The sequence below is a fragment of the Lolium rigidum genome, chromosome 2 (assembly GCF_022539505.1).
Source record: "Lolium rigidum isolate FL_2022 chromosome 2, APGP_CSIRO_Lrig_0.1, whole genome shotgun sequence".
NCBI classification, from domain to species: Eukaryota; Viridiplantae; Streptophyta; class Magnoliopsida; order Poales; family Poaceae; genus Lolium; species Lolium rigidum.
The window spans coordinates 7,077,056-7,094,353 of record NC_061509.1 but is presented as its reverse complement, the minus strand read 5'-3'; the positions used below and the strand labels follow the sequence as shown (position 1 = coordinate 7,094,353).

General features: G+C 48.3%; 1 non-coding gene across 1 annotated transcript; it reads left to right on the top strand.

Moving 5' to 3' along the window:
- Positions 1 to 3,000: 3,000 nt before the first annotated feature.
- LOC124693853 lies at positions 3,001 to 3,198 on the top strand. Its single transcript, XR_007000301.1, has one exon. It is a non-coding gene; the product is annotated as a U2 spliceosomal RNA (small nuclear RNA).
- Positions 3,199 to 17,298: the final 14,100 nt, after the last annotated feature.

The window sequence follows — 17,298 nt, the reverse complement described above, 5'->3', positions numbered from 1 at the left end:
CATACCGGTTCTTCATCCGTAGTAGTAAGTTTGCATCCGTTGTTTGTTCCAGCATTTGCTTCTTTCCAGATAGGATCGCGAAGTGGTGTTGTGAGATACGACAAGTTCTCCTGTTTTTCTTCGACAATTTTTAACAGGCAAGCATTTCCACACTCTTGTCTCTGCAAGAGTCGCTCACCTATTTTATTTTCCCTTCTCTCTTATGCTAGCCTTGAGTTGCGTTATTGTCACGTATCCTATCCACTTGTTACCTCAAGTAGCCCATATTGCCTCCACCACCCTCCTACAACTGTTGTTTGGTTATCGGGTCTGCCTTGCGAGTCGTAGTGCATGCTAGTGCCGTCACATCTCGTTTCGCTATCGTTATCTTATCGGGTTATCTGTTGGGGAATCATGACACATGGTTTATGGATATATTTGTTGGAGATACAATGCTTTACTTAATTGTTAACAACTAAAATTGTAAGAAGAGGCATCTGTGAGCCCCTTTGCGAAAGCATCCGATCTTTGACTCGCTAATGTCCCTTAGGACATGAGTTCTTGTTATCTGTTCCGAGATTGACCGCTCTACCCGTACGTGGGGGAGTGGGACCCCCATCACCCACTACCTTTCCTCGAGTTTGTTTATTGGGAGCCACAACCTTAGTTTTATTTGCTCATATGCACGATGCACGATTTACTTCATGTTGCCTTCGGGTGTTTTCTGTTCTGTACTCATCTCGTAGAACGATTAGCGACAGCAGGTTATTCACACTTAGCTTAGCCGTTGGCATAAACCTCTGGGTCTGTATCAGAGTATGGCCGAACTTCGTCACGGGTAGCTTAGTGGGGTGGCTCCCATTAAACTTTCTCTTGCATTGGGAACGGTCTTGTTGTGAGACTCCACCTGTAGTAAGTGGGTTTGAGCATGCGTATGGTTACATTTGGGCAACCCTGCAGGGTGTATATCTTATCGATAAGCTGTGTCCGCGGTTATGGACGACTTGGAGCTGTATGGCTTGATCATAGAACAACTTACACCTTTATGTTACTGCTAATAATTTGTTAATAACTTGCGTAGTAATTTAGCATTACTACAACTAATATCTAATAAAACTTGTCAACAATGTGAGTGCCCTTGTTAGTACTTCTTCCTTTGCGAAGGGGGAATGCCTCGGTTGGATTATGTTTGCAGAGTATAGAACTGTTAGTTTATGCGCTCTCTCACCTTCTCTGATAGACGAATGTTGTAGAGTGTCTCTATAGGTTTTTAGTGCTTGCGCGCTGCCGCTTAACCCTACCATATTTCCTAGGACGTTTCTCTTGCGTCCTCTAAGTCCCCTGCATGCCTCAAGTACAAAGGACGACTGGTTGAAGAATGCTTATACGTCTTGAAGTCTTGTTAAGTACAAACCCGTACTTATTGCTGCTTTGGGACATAACCGGGCAGGTATGAAGACATGTTCGATGAAGACGATGTTGGCAAGGTTACCCTTCCGGCTTGACCTGGGTAGGGTTATGGACGCCATCATTTATCTTCAAAACTCTTAGTCCAATTTGTATCTTGTCCGTACTCGGACGTATTTGATCTTCTGTATGATTCGGAACTTCGTGTTGTATATTTGTATCTTGACTCGTTGGAGTCGTTGTTGTAATATATGTTTCTTGTGGGCTCTATTGTAAACCTGTTGTAATGTTACTGCTCGTGGTAATTCCTCTGGCATCACGTGTGTGATTCGTCGCGCACGTTATGTCGGAGGGCGTCTCTGAATCGATATCGCGCGAATTTGGCGGGATCGCTGGGATGCCCATGGTACCGGTTCCGGGACGTCACATAGGGCCACGTTGCTTGGTGCATGGCACATGTTCAAGACGTGGCGCGTAGGTTCGGCCGTCCGAGCCGCGTGGCTGAGGCTATTACCTAGATGGCGGGTGCCAAGAGGTCTAGCTTTGTCGCGGCTTCGCAGATTCTGGCTTGTCATGCCGGAGAGGTGACTGTGTTAGTTTTGTGGCTGGCAGGGAGGTCATCCGATCCAGGGCTTCTGCGCGTGGCTGCGGTAGCCGACCGAAAGCCCCGCAGGGCCTTCACGGGTCTTGATTCCCCCTGCTCCTCGGGATCGATTGGCTCTTGCCCAAGGGACCGTGTACCCTGGTTCGCACAGGAACACCACTTTAATTAGAGAAGTACTCCCTTCGTTATAGGTTTGGTAATGATGTTGACATGACTAGGTTTGGTGATGTGTTGTAGTGCTGCTCTGACGAAGTCTTGTAGATAGTCGCTTTTCGGTGAAACCGAGTCGTTGAGGAGTGATGACAACGACACTGCTAGACAACCTCGACAACGACTCTCACTTTCGGCGTTGTATGTGTATACAAACTGTGTTATAGCGGTGGCCGCCTTTGTGACGGTCATGTTTCATGACGATCGACAAGGCTGCCTGCACCGATTTTTGGCTGGTTTTGGTTTCCCGTTAATTAGCTGCTCAACTCTCAGCTTAATTAACAATACTTCGCCTTATTTCAAAGTAAAATTAATGTAACAAAATCGTTGGGAAAAAAAGAAACCAACACCAAAATAATTCTTTGGTCTAATCATTAACCAAGTTTCCCACGTTGGAAAATCATAGTAACAAGAGGATATAGCTTGTACATGGTACCAAGTACCGACTACATCGGGACAGTGCTTGTATTCGTAGTGTGCCAACAACGTAAGGAGTACATCGTCAGCCTCGATCAATCGATGTATGCCGCCAATTGATTTCTTCCCGCCGAGGAGGAGCAGCTAACTCGACGGGCTCGTGGTGTCAGAGGAAGCCAGCACAACGAAGAAGCCATGACACTGGGCCGTGGTCTTCGTGTTGGGCCTTTTGTGTAGCCCGAGCGAACCAGAGGCGCAGAGTGCGTGGCTGGTTGCGCAAGCGCAGCAACCTCTCCCGATCGTTTAGTCCCACCTCGCTGCCTGGGAGAGAACATGCGGTCGAGGGAGGCTATAAGAGGAGGGGGATGGCAGCGTGGAAAAGCATACCTTTCTCGGCCTTTTGGCTAAGATCAAGTGTAGTATCTGTTCTTATCAGTTTAATATCTGATATGTGGGCCATTGGTCCACAATGATATTAAATTTATTTTTTGTGGGGGAGGGGCCACCACAGTAGCTTGCTGCTGGGCCTCTCAAGTGTCGCCCGGGCGTTGCACTACTGCCCGGTGCCTGGCGCACCCCAACCAAAGCTAATCCAAAGTTTTTTGAGCAAATTAATTAGCTCCCTATGAAATAACTTTCATCGTTCGTGGTACAGCACGGATTTCGGCCAGGAAATGTGCTTGCTTTTCATTGTGAAAGCTGCCTCGAGCAGGTGTGAGAGTAAACCGGTGAAAGGATTGGTGAGTGCGATGTTTGCTGGGTTCCGTAGGAGCAGATTGCCAGAAACGGTCTGTGTACAAATGTTCTGAAACAGGTTCGTGGGAGAAGAAGCCTCAAACTGAAGGTAGAATACTTATTGGCCATGCTCTGTTGTTTCTTGTTTTTTATGTTGTCAATGCCAGGACTCTGTTGGTTTTCCTGATTTGGAGAACAAACTTATGAATATGATAATCTAATACGTACTGTATCTGCTAGTCTGCCCAACTTTAGGTGCCTGAGTAGATAACTAATCTCATATCCCCGCAGAGAAAAGAAAACAAATCTGATAATAACATCACAGATCAGTGATCCATTTATATGCCTCTGTAACCACTCGAGTTGCTTTCGACATAGCTGCATTTTGCATGTTCATGCTTTGGAATAACAGGGGACGATTAAAGCCATTGAATAAGTATCAGAGTTGTCGGCTTGTTACTTCCCTGGCTTACTTGCAGGGCCGTACCTGAGAAAATAGAGGCCCTGTGCCAAAAAAGATAACGGGGCCCCTTACATAACCATTGACAACCAGATTTTTTTAATAAGAATATACATATATCATATTGGGAGGTCAAGCATCGAAGCTCCAATTTTCAGAAGAAAAGTTTGATTCCTTCGCTCAAAACTTATCAAGAGCATCTTTTTGATATTGAGCAAATTCTTTCATCTTTTGCTTTTATTTACGTTTTCAGATCATGGCGCGTATTTCCTAATTCTAGAAGACATTGCAGAAAATAAAACTAGGAGGCAAAAATATCATGTATTAAAATCTGAACATGGAGACAATATGGGATGAAACTACCTTTGATTGACTTTGGAAGCAGACCACTGGGGCGGCCGTGCATATGGCTCTGGCAGTCCAATTCCTCCTCCAGTCCTTTTGATTAATCAGCGACCAAACAATTCAGGCAATCGAGATACGCCAGATCGCAGGGGCAACAACAAGCAACAAGGGGTTCGGAAGAACCTGGGGAGAGAGTGGGAGAGATGAGAAATTTGGAGAAAAATATCATACAAATAGATGGAGTTTGAGACATGTTCACTGCAAACATCGGATATATTCTGGGGGAAATCACCAAGGATATTTTCTTTTGAAGGAAAATCACCACGGAGCTAATCGCGACTGGAAGATAAACAGACCTGGTCACTGTTTGCTGGAACAGAAAATCAAGATAGAGAGAAGAAAGAGGCGTGGGAGACTTGTGGAGACCTTTGGATTAATGCGGTGGTAGATTTCCTCAGCATACTAGTACTGCCTTTTCTTGGAATCAGTGGCATGGCGCAGTGAATTGAAGGCCTGATTACTAAACTTCCCGTTGATTAACACTAGATTTGGAGGCCCCATGAATTGGGAGGCCCTGTGCGGTCGCACACTTCGCACATGTGTCCGGTACGGGCCTGCTTACTTGATACATCAACAAAAACCCTTGGTAGATCAGTGTAGTCAATGCCTGCACTCTTTTCTCCAAATCGTATCTTGATATGGAATCTAACCCAACGACCCAAACGGACAGTGTATTTCATCCGTTTGGGTCGTCCCGCGGACACGCGGATGTCGCGCGGACGCACACAGACGTCCGTCCTTATTTTTATTCCCCAACCCCACACACGACCCAACCGGACACCATCCTCACCTGCGTCCACGGCAGCTTGCGAGCGAGAGCAGCGGCGCAACAAGGACGGCGTGGCGGGCGAGGCCAGGGCGGGCAGAGAGAGCGCGGACGTCGAGCGCCTCGCCGGCCTCGAGCCTCCGACGTCGCCCTCGCACTCGCCGCGCCGGGCCGCAGGTCCACCTCCGCCATCCCCATTCGCCGCGGGCTTGGCCCCATCGCTGCGGGCGCTGCCCCGTTCGCCGCAGCGGGCGCGGCCCAATCGGCGCGGGCGCTGCCCCATTCCTCGCGCGGGCGCGGCCAACGCCTGCGCGCCCATCAAGAACGGCGCCGGCTCCAGCCTCGGGATGGCGTTCGTGCTGATCGAGCGGGGGAACTGCAGCTTCGAGGGGAAGGTGCGGGAGGCGCAGCTCGCCGGGTTCGACGCCGCCGTGCGTGCAGGTCTGGGCGTGAGGCCTCCGTGCGAGCAGTTGCCTGGGCAGTTGCCTGGGCGCGATGCCTGCGTGCGTGCAGGTCTGGGCGTGAGGCCTCCGTGCGTGCAGGTCTGGCTGCTGCTGCCTGCGTGTGCGCGCGAGATGCGTCCGCTGCGAGGCAGGGCTAGGGCGGCGCGGGCGTGGCTCGGCCGTCGGCGTGGAGTCTAGCGGCGGCCCGAGGCGGCGGCGCGTCCTGGCTCAGCGCGAGCGGCGGCACGACCTGTCGTCGAGTTCAGCGGCGGGCGGCGTCGAGTCCGGTGCCTGCACGACTCGGCGCGGTGAGCAGAGGCATCGCGGACGCTACACTGTCGCCTGAGGCCGTGGAGGTGCTCCCCAGGTGCGCCGGCATTGTCTCCGCCGCCGACATCCTCGACGGCGCTCATCACCGTTTCGGTCGCGGCGACCTCCGGGAGGGAAGAAAAAAAAGGGGTCGTGCTTAGCGACGGAAGTCTCCATGCGAGCTAGGCGGCGGCGGTTGGCCGGTGAGCCCTGTTCCGGTGAGGAGCAACGCCAATATTCATGGCAGAAAAGAAGGACAAAGACAGAGGAGAGAGAAAGACGTGGGGGCTTGGATGGGTGGACTAGTGTGGCTGCCATGTGGGGTTTGGGAGGACACACGCGGATGTCCACAGACGCCGCACATGTCCGGCTCGCCCCAAATCGCTCCAAGATTTGAGTTAGCTTTGGGTCGTGCCGGACACTACACCTGTCCGTTTTTATTTTGGGTCCGCCCGTTGGGAGCTAGTTTTACCCAAACGGACCCATCCGACGTCCGTTTTTGGGTTTGAGTGCCCCCGTTGGAGATGCCCTAATGCCTTATAGGCCAGTGAATGTGCCCTGTGTTCAGACCCGTACCGGACACATGTGCGAAGTGTGCGACCGCACAGGGCCTCCCAATTCATGGGGCCTCCAAATCTAGTGTTAATCAACGGGAAGTTTAGTAATCAGGCCTTCGATTCACTGCGCCATGCCACTGATTCCAAGAAAAGGCAGTACTAGTATGCTGAGGAAATCTATCACCGCATTAATCCAAAGGCCTCCACAAGTCTCCAACGCCTCTTTCTTCTCTCTATCTTGATTTTCTGTTCCAGCAAACAGTGACCAGGTCTGTTTATCTTCCAGTCGCGATTAGCTCCGTGGTGATTTTTCTTCAAAAGAAAATATCCTTGGTGATTTCCTCCAGAATATATCCGATGTTTACAGTGAACATGTCTCAAACTCCATATATTTGTATGATATTTTTCTCCAAATTTCTCATCTCTCCCACTCTCTCCTCAGGTTCTTCCGAACCCCTTGTTGCTTGTTGTTGCCCCTGCGATCTGGCGTATCTCGATTGCCTGAATTGTTTGGTCGCTGATTAATCAAAAGGACTGGAGGAGGAATTGGACTGCCAGAGCCATATGCACGGCCGCCCCAGTGGTCTGCTTCCAAAGTCAATCAAAGGTAGTTTCTGTCAACACCCGGATTTTTAAGTCCAGATGCCTATTATGTCATACATCGTAATCCCAGAAATAGTGTTGTTGCGAGACATAACAGTTGAATACCATAGAGTCATCATTTATTACAACACATAAAGTCTTACACCATATATTACATTATTCAATATTACACAAATAGTTGATCTAAACGATCAACGAACATAGATAACTAGCGGAAGCGTCGTAGTAGGTGGAACTATCTATCCACAGGCCAACGCTTGACGTTAGAAGCATCCTAGTTCTGGTAGACGTCTTGTTGACCGTCATCCTCGTACTGTTGCTCCTCTTCAAAGTCTGGCATTGGAATAGCCAGGGACACAGCCATGAGTACTTAAGTACTCGCAAACTAACACTAATGTAATGTAAGTAATTATCAATATTAATAGTTGCTAAGCTCTAGGTTTATTTGCATAAAGCCAAGTTTATTTTGTAAGTATTTAGTAAAGATGCTTGAATCTCTAGACTAACTCAAGTGGAAACATTAGTGTCATTCCCACCACCTCAGTGGTGTTTTCAACAATTCAAGTCACAGTTCAGATTCATCATTCCCTTTTTAAGACAAGTTCTGACAAACGAACAGTATGGCCTTTCCAATCGTCCGTAACCGTGGACACGGCTATTCGAATAGGTTTAACACTCTGCAGAGGTTGCACACTTGTGCCACAACATTTGATTACATCCGTCAGAGACAACTCTGAATAATCGTAACTCAGTACGCGGATCATCAACCCTAACCTTTCATTTACACCCCCTAGTATAGGCACCTCTCCCCATGAGCTTGGCCTCCCGGTGAAAACCAACTGTTAACCCGGGACCGCACGGGGCTTGGGCCGGACAATTCACCTCATTCACGTCATTTCACATTTCTCGGAGGCAGCCTCGGCATAACCCCTATGACGCTTGTTTAGAGGGAACCCATACTAAGACATATAAACTTCTAGTTAGACCCTACCCATAATCAGGTATTGTGGGGGTACTTGTGTATTGGAAAGGTATCGCATTCAACCGTCATCAGTTTTCAATCAAAAATCACTATCTTCTCTTGGTCATTTTCACCTTCAATATTCCTTTCATAATTTCAACATCATCACCCAATGTTCCCATCTAGAGTAGTCAATTTTATTTATTTTGCAATAGCATCTAATCATGAGGGGGTTCTATCTAGCTTGATTTGCTTATGCTAACCTTGACACTCTTGTTCTATTCTAAACCAAGTGAATCATGAATCAAAAGTGCTTTGAAGTACAATACTTTAAAATAAAACAAAGTAAAAACATGGGATAGGATCCTTAAGCATAAAGTAATATGTAATGATGCCTTGCTCATGAAGAGCTTTGCATTAAGGTGGCTTGCAAGAGTATTAGCTTGCCTTGGTTGGGGTAGGAGTCAAAGTTTTCCTCCTCCTCCTGGTTGTAGCCTTCCTCCTCCGGGTATTCCTCGAGACTAGCATCTATATACGAATACAAGGTATAACGATCACTACACACAACTTAAGTGCTAAGCTAATCACACACCAAATTGCATACAAGTATAGGTTAACATCACACTTAATTAGGATGGTGATTTAATTCCTTGTTTTAAAGAAAACTAATTTCCTCTCATTATAATTATTTATTAAGATTTCTCTTAAATATTTTGGAGGAGATAATTCCTTCTCATTAAATTTTATTAAGATTTAATCTCTTCAAATAATAATAGGGTATGAGTATTGGTTGACCAAGTTCAACACTTCATATCTATTATTTGAGAGTGAAATTTAAAGGAGGTGCTACACTTTATGCATTTTAATATTAACATGCTCATAATTTAATATCTCTAACTAATCAAGTATGAGGTTTATTAGACCAAAGTCAGTACCTCTATTTGAAATACTTGAGATCACCATTTAAATGAGAGAATAGCTCTCATACTATTTAATAATTAATTTAAAGTAGTTTAAATGAACTAGAAATGGCTACATAGCCATTATTTAATTCTAGTCCATGATCATGCAAAACAACTACCCTATATTTTTGCATAAACAATTAAAGGGTATCAAATGTGATTTATGTGAGTTGGAATTAACTTAAAATCATTTATAGATAATTTTTAATATTTATTTGAAGTTGGAAAAGGCTCTCGCCTTGATATTTTTATCATTTAAATTCTACAAATAATTTGGAAGTGAGGCCGATGGCATTGTTTAGATAATTTCATGGCCTTTCTGAATATATAAAATTTACTAAATTTAGTTCAGTGGATTTTGTTGTATTTAAATTTGAAAAAGCATCTGCAAGCATATTCGAATTAAACAGAAAAATAGAATTTGAATGTTTGGGCTTGGCGGGAAGGCTAGATGGGCTACACGGTGAAAAAGAAGTGGGCCGGCCTAGCAGCGTGTCGCCCACGCGCGGGCCGCCTGACATGGTGGGCTCCACTAGTCAGTCTCTCTTTAAAACCCGAAACGGTATGGCAAACGTGGAGCGTCAGATCAGAACGCGATCGTGCGGTGCACGATCGTCGTCTTCTCCGGCGAGAGGCCGTGGTTCTGGCGGCGAGCCTAGGGGGTCGGAGGGCGTACCGGTGCTCCCGCGAGGTTCTGGAGGGTGCGAGGCGGTGTTGTCGACGGTGAGGAAGCTCCTGGTAGCAGTGGCGAGGCTCGGGGCGGCGTGAATCGACGACGGCGATCTGCGGGCTCCGGCGGCTTCAAGCTCCAAATTCCGGCGGCTCCGGCGACGATTGGGTGTATGGTTTGGTCGAGGAGAAGCAGTGAGGTGAGGCGGTCGTGGTGGTGTGAAGGAGAAGGCCACGGGAGGTCTCTATTTATAGAGGGGAGATGGTGCCGTGGGTGCTGCAAGGGTTCGTCGACGGCGTGGCTGCTCCGGCGCGCGAAAGGGCAAGGGAAGGACAGCACTCGATTGGCGACGGCATGGCGAGGCTCTGGGTGCAGCGGACGCGTCCAGGGGACGATGGGACGGCTCGGGCGCTTGATGATCACGCCACGGTACCCGCGGCATGGCTTCGACGGTGGCGACGGCGACAGGTCCTCCGGCGATGCTCGAGTGTGTCTAGCACGTAGGGGTACTGGTGGTGATGCTCGGTGCAGAGAATGGGCGGTAGGCGTGGGCGCGCGTGTTGGTACGGCGCCATGCTCTGGCGCGTCCAGTGCGCGCTCACCGCGTGCACTGGCATGCCGTGGCATGTCCTGGGCGCGCATGGGCACGCTTGGTGCGGCCAATGCCGTGCCTTGGCGACTTTGGGCCGTGCTGGGTGATGATCATCATGTACTGGGCTACCTCCTAGACATGGTGAGGGGGAAAGAATCGAGCCAGAGAGAGAGAGGGCATGGTGGCCGGCATGAGCTTGCCATTGGTGAGTTTTGGGCTTCTCCATGCCTCCACTTGCTTGAGCCAGTACTAAGAATGATGTAGGGGTACAAGAGAAGCAATGATCAACAATATTCACCAAGGGTTCAGTGGAAAATCTGTTGGACATTGCAATGTGTGCTCAATTCTATTTTGTGCCTGCCAAGTGTTCGACAGAATGGCCGCAAGAGAAAAATTTTTGAATTTTTGAAATATTTTTGGTGGAGCTCATTGATATAATAATTGTGATCTAATGATGGTGGTGGTGGCCATTTTAGTGATGGTTTGCAAGGTTTCCAAAAAGTGCTCATCTTCACTTTACTCTCATATTGCATTTTGTTTTATTTATTCAAGTCAAACTAAGCAGAGTCAACCTTGGTGGTCAACCACAAAGTTGCTCCTCTTGACATGCTCTTGGATGAGGTGGAAAGAATTAGAGTGGTTTAGTTTAAGAATTTTCCAAACCAGGGGTGTAAAGAGGGCAACATTTTATAATTGGCCAAATTGACCATTATCATATGTATGTACAATTTGAATTTTTCTTTGATTTGAATCTAGTTTCTTCTATGCATTTATGTTTGTTTTTGTTATATAAGTGTTTTACAAGTATTGAATCAAGCCTTGGTGGCCTTGGTTGAAGATTATAAATATTGGTCTAAGGTGTATGTGAGGGTTTTTGGTTATTTGGCATTTTCTTGAATTTCTCTCAACTTGAAATGAGATGATCATGGTTTAGGGTTTAAGTGCCTTTGATCCACACTAATACACTCATCATGGCAATTGCACACCACAAACACATAAAATGCATGAGACTAGATATAGCACTATATGAGTAAATAAAGTTTTTGTTTGTTGTCAAAATTGAGCATTTGAACATTCCTCTTTCTTTATTTATTGCTAAAAAACTTGAGGTGTTACAAACCCTTCCCCCTTACAAAAGATCTCGTCCCGAGATATCAAAGAAAACTAGGTACTAAAGAGATTGGGGTACTCAGTCTTCATGAAGTCTTCCCTCTCCCAGGTAGCTTCTTCTTCGGTGTGATTACTCCATTGGACTTTCAGAAATTTGATACTCCGGGTGCGAGTAGTTCGGAAGGCTTCCTCCAGGATGCGAATTGGTACTTCTCTGTATGTCAGATCTGAGTTGATGTCCACAGATCTGTGATCAATGTTCTTGAAGACCTCGGTCTTTTCTGGTACTTCCAAGCATTTGCGAAGCAGAGAGATGTGAAACACATTGTGTACCGCTGCCATTTCTTCCGGTAATTCCAGTTGGTAAGATACCTCTCCCCGGCAACTAAGAACTTTGAAGGGTCCAACATAGCGGGGTGCAAGCTTTCCTCTAAGCTGGAATCTCTGCATTCCTTTAAGAGGGGATACTTTGAGATACACAAAGTCTCCAATCTCGAAGGTCATTTCCCGGCGTCTTTTGTCGACGTAACTCTTCTGCTCGGACTGGCTGCCTTCGTGTACTCTCGGATCTTGTGTACCTTCTCTTCGGCTTCTCGAGAACGTCCGGTCCAAACACTTGGCTCTCTCCGACTTCCGACCAATTCGAGGGGTACGGCACTTTCTTCCGTACAATGCTTCAAAGGGGGCCATCCGCAAGCCGGCTCCGGTAGCCGTTGTTGTATGAAAACTCGCGTAAGGCGGACAATCTTCCCACTTGGATCCATACTCTAGTACACATGCTCTCAACATATCTTCAAGGATTTGGTTGACTCGTGCTCGGTCCGTCCATCCGTCCGTGGGTGGTATGTCATGTGCTAAAGTTCGAGCGGGTGCCTAGCCCTTCATGTACCTTCTCGCCGTAATCTCGAGGTGAATTGAGATCCTCTATCCGACACTATTGACTTCGGGTTCCGTGCGGTGGTGACTATTCGGGAGATGTACAATTCCGCCGGCCTTGGGTCCTTGGTAGGTGGTCTTGACAGGGATGAAATGGGCGACTTTGGTCAACTCCGTCGATCACTACCCGCATAGAATCATTTCCTTTGCTAGACTTGGGCAGATCCAAAGGATGAAGTCCATTCCTACCGAATCCCACTTCCATTCGGGAATCGCAGGGCTGTAGTAGTCCCGCGGGTCGTTGATGCTTGGCCTTGACTCTTTGCGTATGTCACACTTGGCGATGTAGCTCCCGATTTCTCGCTTCATTCCATGCCACCGTAATCGTTCCTTCAAGTCCTGGTACATCTTGGTACCACCGGGGTGAATGGAATAAAGGGTGTCATGGGCTTCCTTCAGAATGACTTGCTTTAGCTCGGAATTTGACGGCACGCACAAGCGTCCGTTGTACCAAAGTACTCCTTCTTCATCTACGGTGAATCCCGGTGCCTTTCCCGCAGCTATCTGGTTCTTGATTCCGTCGATGCTAGCATTCCCTTTCTTTGCTTCCTTGATTTGACTAACCAAGGTTGGTTGTAACTCTATGCTGGCGAGATAACCCTCGCTAACCAGCTCCAGTCTAAACTGTTCAAACTCTTGATACAGGCTAGGTTGCTCTTCCGCGATCATGGAGTTGAGCTGACATGGCTGTCGGCTCAAAGCATCGGCTACCACATTGGCCTTTCCAGGATGGTAATGAATCTCTAGGTCGTAATCCTTGATCAACTCGATCCATCTTCGTTGCCTCATGTTCAGTTCCTTCTGAGTGAAGATATACTTCAAACTCTTGTGATCCGAGTAAATCTCGCATCGATTACCCATGAGGTAATGACGCCAAACCTTCAAGGCTAACACAACCGCCGCGAGTTCTAAGTCGTGAGTTGGGTAATTCTCGCTCATGCCGCTTCAGCTTGCCTTGACAGATACGATATCACTTTCCCCCTTGCATCAACACACATCCAAGACCAATCTTGGAGGCGTCACAAGACACGTCAAAAGGCTTGGTGATGTCCGGCATGATTAGTATTGGGGCTGTCGTCAGTCTTGCCTTGAGCTTCTGGAAGCTCTCTTCACATTTGTCAGTCCAGTCAAACTTCTTGTCCTTCTTCAGCAGTTGGGTCATGGGTCTTGCTATGCTCGAGAAATCCTTCAACGAATCGGCGGTAATATCCCGCCAATCCAAGAAAAGCGCGGACTTTGGTCTGAGTGGTTGGGACTTTCCATTCTGCAACGGTCTTGATCTTTGCGGGGTCCACGGCAATTCCTCCTGCAGACAAGATGTGTCCCGAGAATCCGACTTCTTTCAACTGTAACTCGCACTTGCCGAACTTTGCGTACAACTTGTGTCTGTCTAAGGGTTTCTAGGATTATCTCCAGGTGTTGCTCATGTTCCTCTTCGGTCTTGGAGTAGATTAGGATGTCGTCGATGAAAACAACGACAAACTTGTCCAAAAAGTTCATGAAGATCTTGTTCATGAGATTCATGAAGTATGCCGGGGCATTGGTCAATCCAAATGACATGACATTGTATTCATACAATCCATATCTGGTGGTGAAAGCAGTTTTGGGGATGTCCGATGCACGGATCTTCAGCTGATGGTACCCTGTCCTAAGATCAATCTTAGAGAACACGGTGGCACCGGTCAACTGGTCAAACAGGTCTTCTATTTTGGGCAAGGGATACTTGTTCTTGATGGTGACATCATTGAGCTTGCGGTAATCCGTACATAAACGAATCGTACCATCCTTCTTGTCCACGAACAAGACTGGGGACCTCCAGGGTGATGCACTTGGTTTAATCAAACCTTTGGCTAACATATCATCCAAATCGCTTCTTCGGTCCCACTAACTCTCGCCGGGTTCATGCCGTAAGCTCTCCGGGCTATAGGTCCCGTTCCGGGGATTAACTCAATGATAAACTCGATATCCCGATCCGGGGGCATACCGGGTAAACCATCGTGAAACACATCAGTGGTATCTACGCACGACCCTAATCTGATCCAAGGTGGGTTGGGCTTGACTCTGGTTACAAGTGAAGTTTCTAGGTAGCCTTTCCGATATGTGCTCCACTAGTACTCCGGTGCTACTAGTCATGGTGATAGCCTTCTTGGCACAATCAATCAGTCCTTGATGCTTGGACATCCAATCCATACCCAGTAATACTTCCAAACCCTTTGTTCCCAGAACAATCAAATTTGCATAAAATTCTATTTCATGTATGATGATGGGCACATCTTTGCAAATTTTTCTAGCTTTGGTTGTGGATCCAGGTATTTGAACTATCATGACATGCTTCAAACTGATGGGTTGAATCTTACTAGTGCATGCAAAATCTTTGGTGACAAAAGAATGCGATGCTCCGAATCAAACAACACTCTTGCCGGTACGGAGTTAACAGAGAACATACCCATCACAACATCTGGCGCTTCCTGAGCTTCTTCCGCACTCATGTGAAAGAGGCGGCCGCCGCGGTTGTTGGGGTTGTTGGGGGTGAACTTTTTGCCGGTGGAGACGCGGCGTTGCTGCTGGGCAGGTGCAGCGGTGTTGGCGGCGATCTTGGCAAGTCTCTTGGGGCACTCATTGGAAAAGTGTCCCACTACACCACACTCGTAGCAGGTGATGGTGGACTTGTCCTTGGGGGTAACCGGAACAGCCGTTGCTCCCGGTCCTTGGTGCGGTGTTGGTGTTGTTGTTGTTGGCGGGGGCTCTCATCGGAGCGCGGTTGAAGTTGGTGTTGTGGTGGACGTAGTTCGTCGTTGCCGTGGTTGTTGTTGTGGTGGCCTCCTCGGCCTCGGAGTTTCCTCCGCTCCGGTGTTGAAAACCGGGGCGTGACATCGGGGTTGGTGGCTTGTTGCTTCGGGAGGGAATCCTCCGCTTGAGTTGGGGCGATACCTTGAGGTATTGCTGGGCCCACTCGTTGCATCATCCTCGCGCTTGTGGTTCTCGTTGGCCTGGTTCAGCTTGCCCTCCATCCGGATGGCGGAGTCGACAAGGGCTTCAAGGTCGGCGAATGGAATGTTGACCAGCACGGTCTCGCATCTCATCATGCAGTCCGTTCGAGGAACCTCTCCTTCCTCTTGTCGGTGGTGTCCGTCTCATCGTGTGCGTACCTTGACAAGGTGAGGAACTTGTCACGCGTACTCCACCACCTGTCATCCTCCCTCGCTTGAGTTCGCGGAACTCATCCCGCATCTTCTTGATCAGTGCCCCGAGGCACATGGTACTTGCTGAACTTGAGCTTGAAGTCAGCCCAAGTCATCATTTGCCCTGCGTTCAACGCGCGGGCATTCGTCCACCAGGCACGTGCAGGTCCCGCCAGATAGTGCGTGGCGAACAGAACCTTGTCGTTGGCCTCTACTCCGGCCACTTCCAGATTGTTCTCCATTGTCTGGAGCCAATCGTCTGCATCCAGGGGTTCCTCCATCTTGCTAAACACCGGTGGGTTGGTGTTCTGGAAGTTCTTCAACTTTGAGCCCGGTGCTCGTGGTTCCCGTGGCCCCGGTTGTTCCGCATAAGCCGTTGTAGCGCAGTGATGTTGGCTTGGCGTTCCGCACGTTCAGCCTCTCGGTCTTCCATCAAGATTTGCAGCATCTGCATCAATGCATCCTGATTGGCGTTTCGAGTGGGAGGGGCCATCTGAACAGAGAGATAGATCATGAGACGAGAGGGAAATCTCTATGGCTTATTTTGGCTTAATTTGAAAACTTGAGTTCTTAGATATATTGAAATTTAAACACACTTTTATTTTATTCATGATGCAAACATTACAAGCTTACACATAGGAGGGTTTGAAGAACCCTTTCAACAAACTACGATACGATGGGACCGATACAACTCACACCTACGCAAGGTGCACAAGTGAAACTAAGCTTCATCGACACGGATCGGGACGGTGTCATCCATCCCTGCTGTCGGTGCTCATGGCCATCCTCGTAAGGATAGTAGGCCAGGTCATCATCATCCTCTTCATAGTCGTTGTCGTTGCTCACATAGGAGTAGCCATCCCCTTGGATGTCTTCCCCTCTCCTTCGCTCTCGAGGGCCTTGAGCTGGTCCTCCCGAGTCTTGATGGTCTCCTTGAGGTTGGCGATCTCGGTCGCGGAGGCGGGAGATCTTGTAGTCCTTCTTCGCGTTCTCACGGCGAAGGGTCTTGCGCTCCGCGGCGATGATCTTGGTGATCTCGTCCTTCCGAGCCATCCGGTGGTAGGCGAAGTTGGCGAGGGCGCGAGCGTTGTCGAGCCGGGACGTAGGTCTCGCACAGCATGTAGTCGGTGTGGTCCACGTGGGACTTCAGCTCGGGGTGGGGCGAGAGGTCCATCGGTGCCCCCATGGAGTCATGCCTTGCCATGTGGAAGTAGCGGGTTCCCCGGATTCGGGGCAGCTCCAGTCCGCACAGACGGGCTAGTGCTTCCTTCATGGCCCGAGCAAGGCCGTCCATCCAGCTGTTCTCTAGGACGGAGAACTGGATCCTGCTGGTCGGGGGTGACTCGGGCGTCCCGCGGAGGTCAGCGCAGACGATCCACTGCATCTGTCCTCCAAGCTGGTTGGTGACCCGTCCCCCGAAAAACTCCGGGAAGGGGCGTCCGAGGAACAGGGAGAGCTCAGTCAGGTCCTCCTCGAAGATGAGGCCTCCTGCGTTGCCTAGGCGGTAAGACTCTGTCTGGGCGAAATGCTCCATCTGTAGAGACATGGATGAGTAAGTTAGAGAAGTGCAAGTGTTCAACTTTTAACTTCATTGTAAGAAGAAAACATGAACTTGTTATTTTGCAAAGGATCTCAAAGGTAAGAGTGTGAGTAGGTTTTCATAACTATTTCTTTCATTAGTTTTAAATCTATGTGTTTCAAACGTCCATTCTAAACTAGGGGCTTCTAAGGTCAAACAATGGCTCTGATACCAACTTGTCAACACCTGGATTTTTAAGTCCAGATGCCTATTATGTCATACATCGCAATCCCAGGAATAGTGTTGTTGCGAGACATAACAGTTGAATACCATAGAGTCATCATTTATTACAACACATAAAGTCTTACACCATATATTACATTATTCAATATTACACAAATAGTTGATCTAAACGATCAACGAACATAGATAACTAGCGGAAGCGTCGTAGTAGGTGGAACTATCTATCCA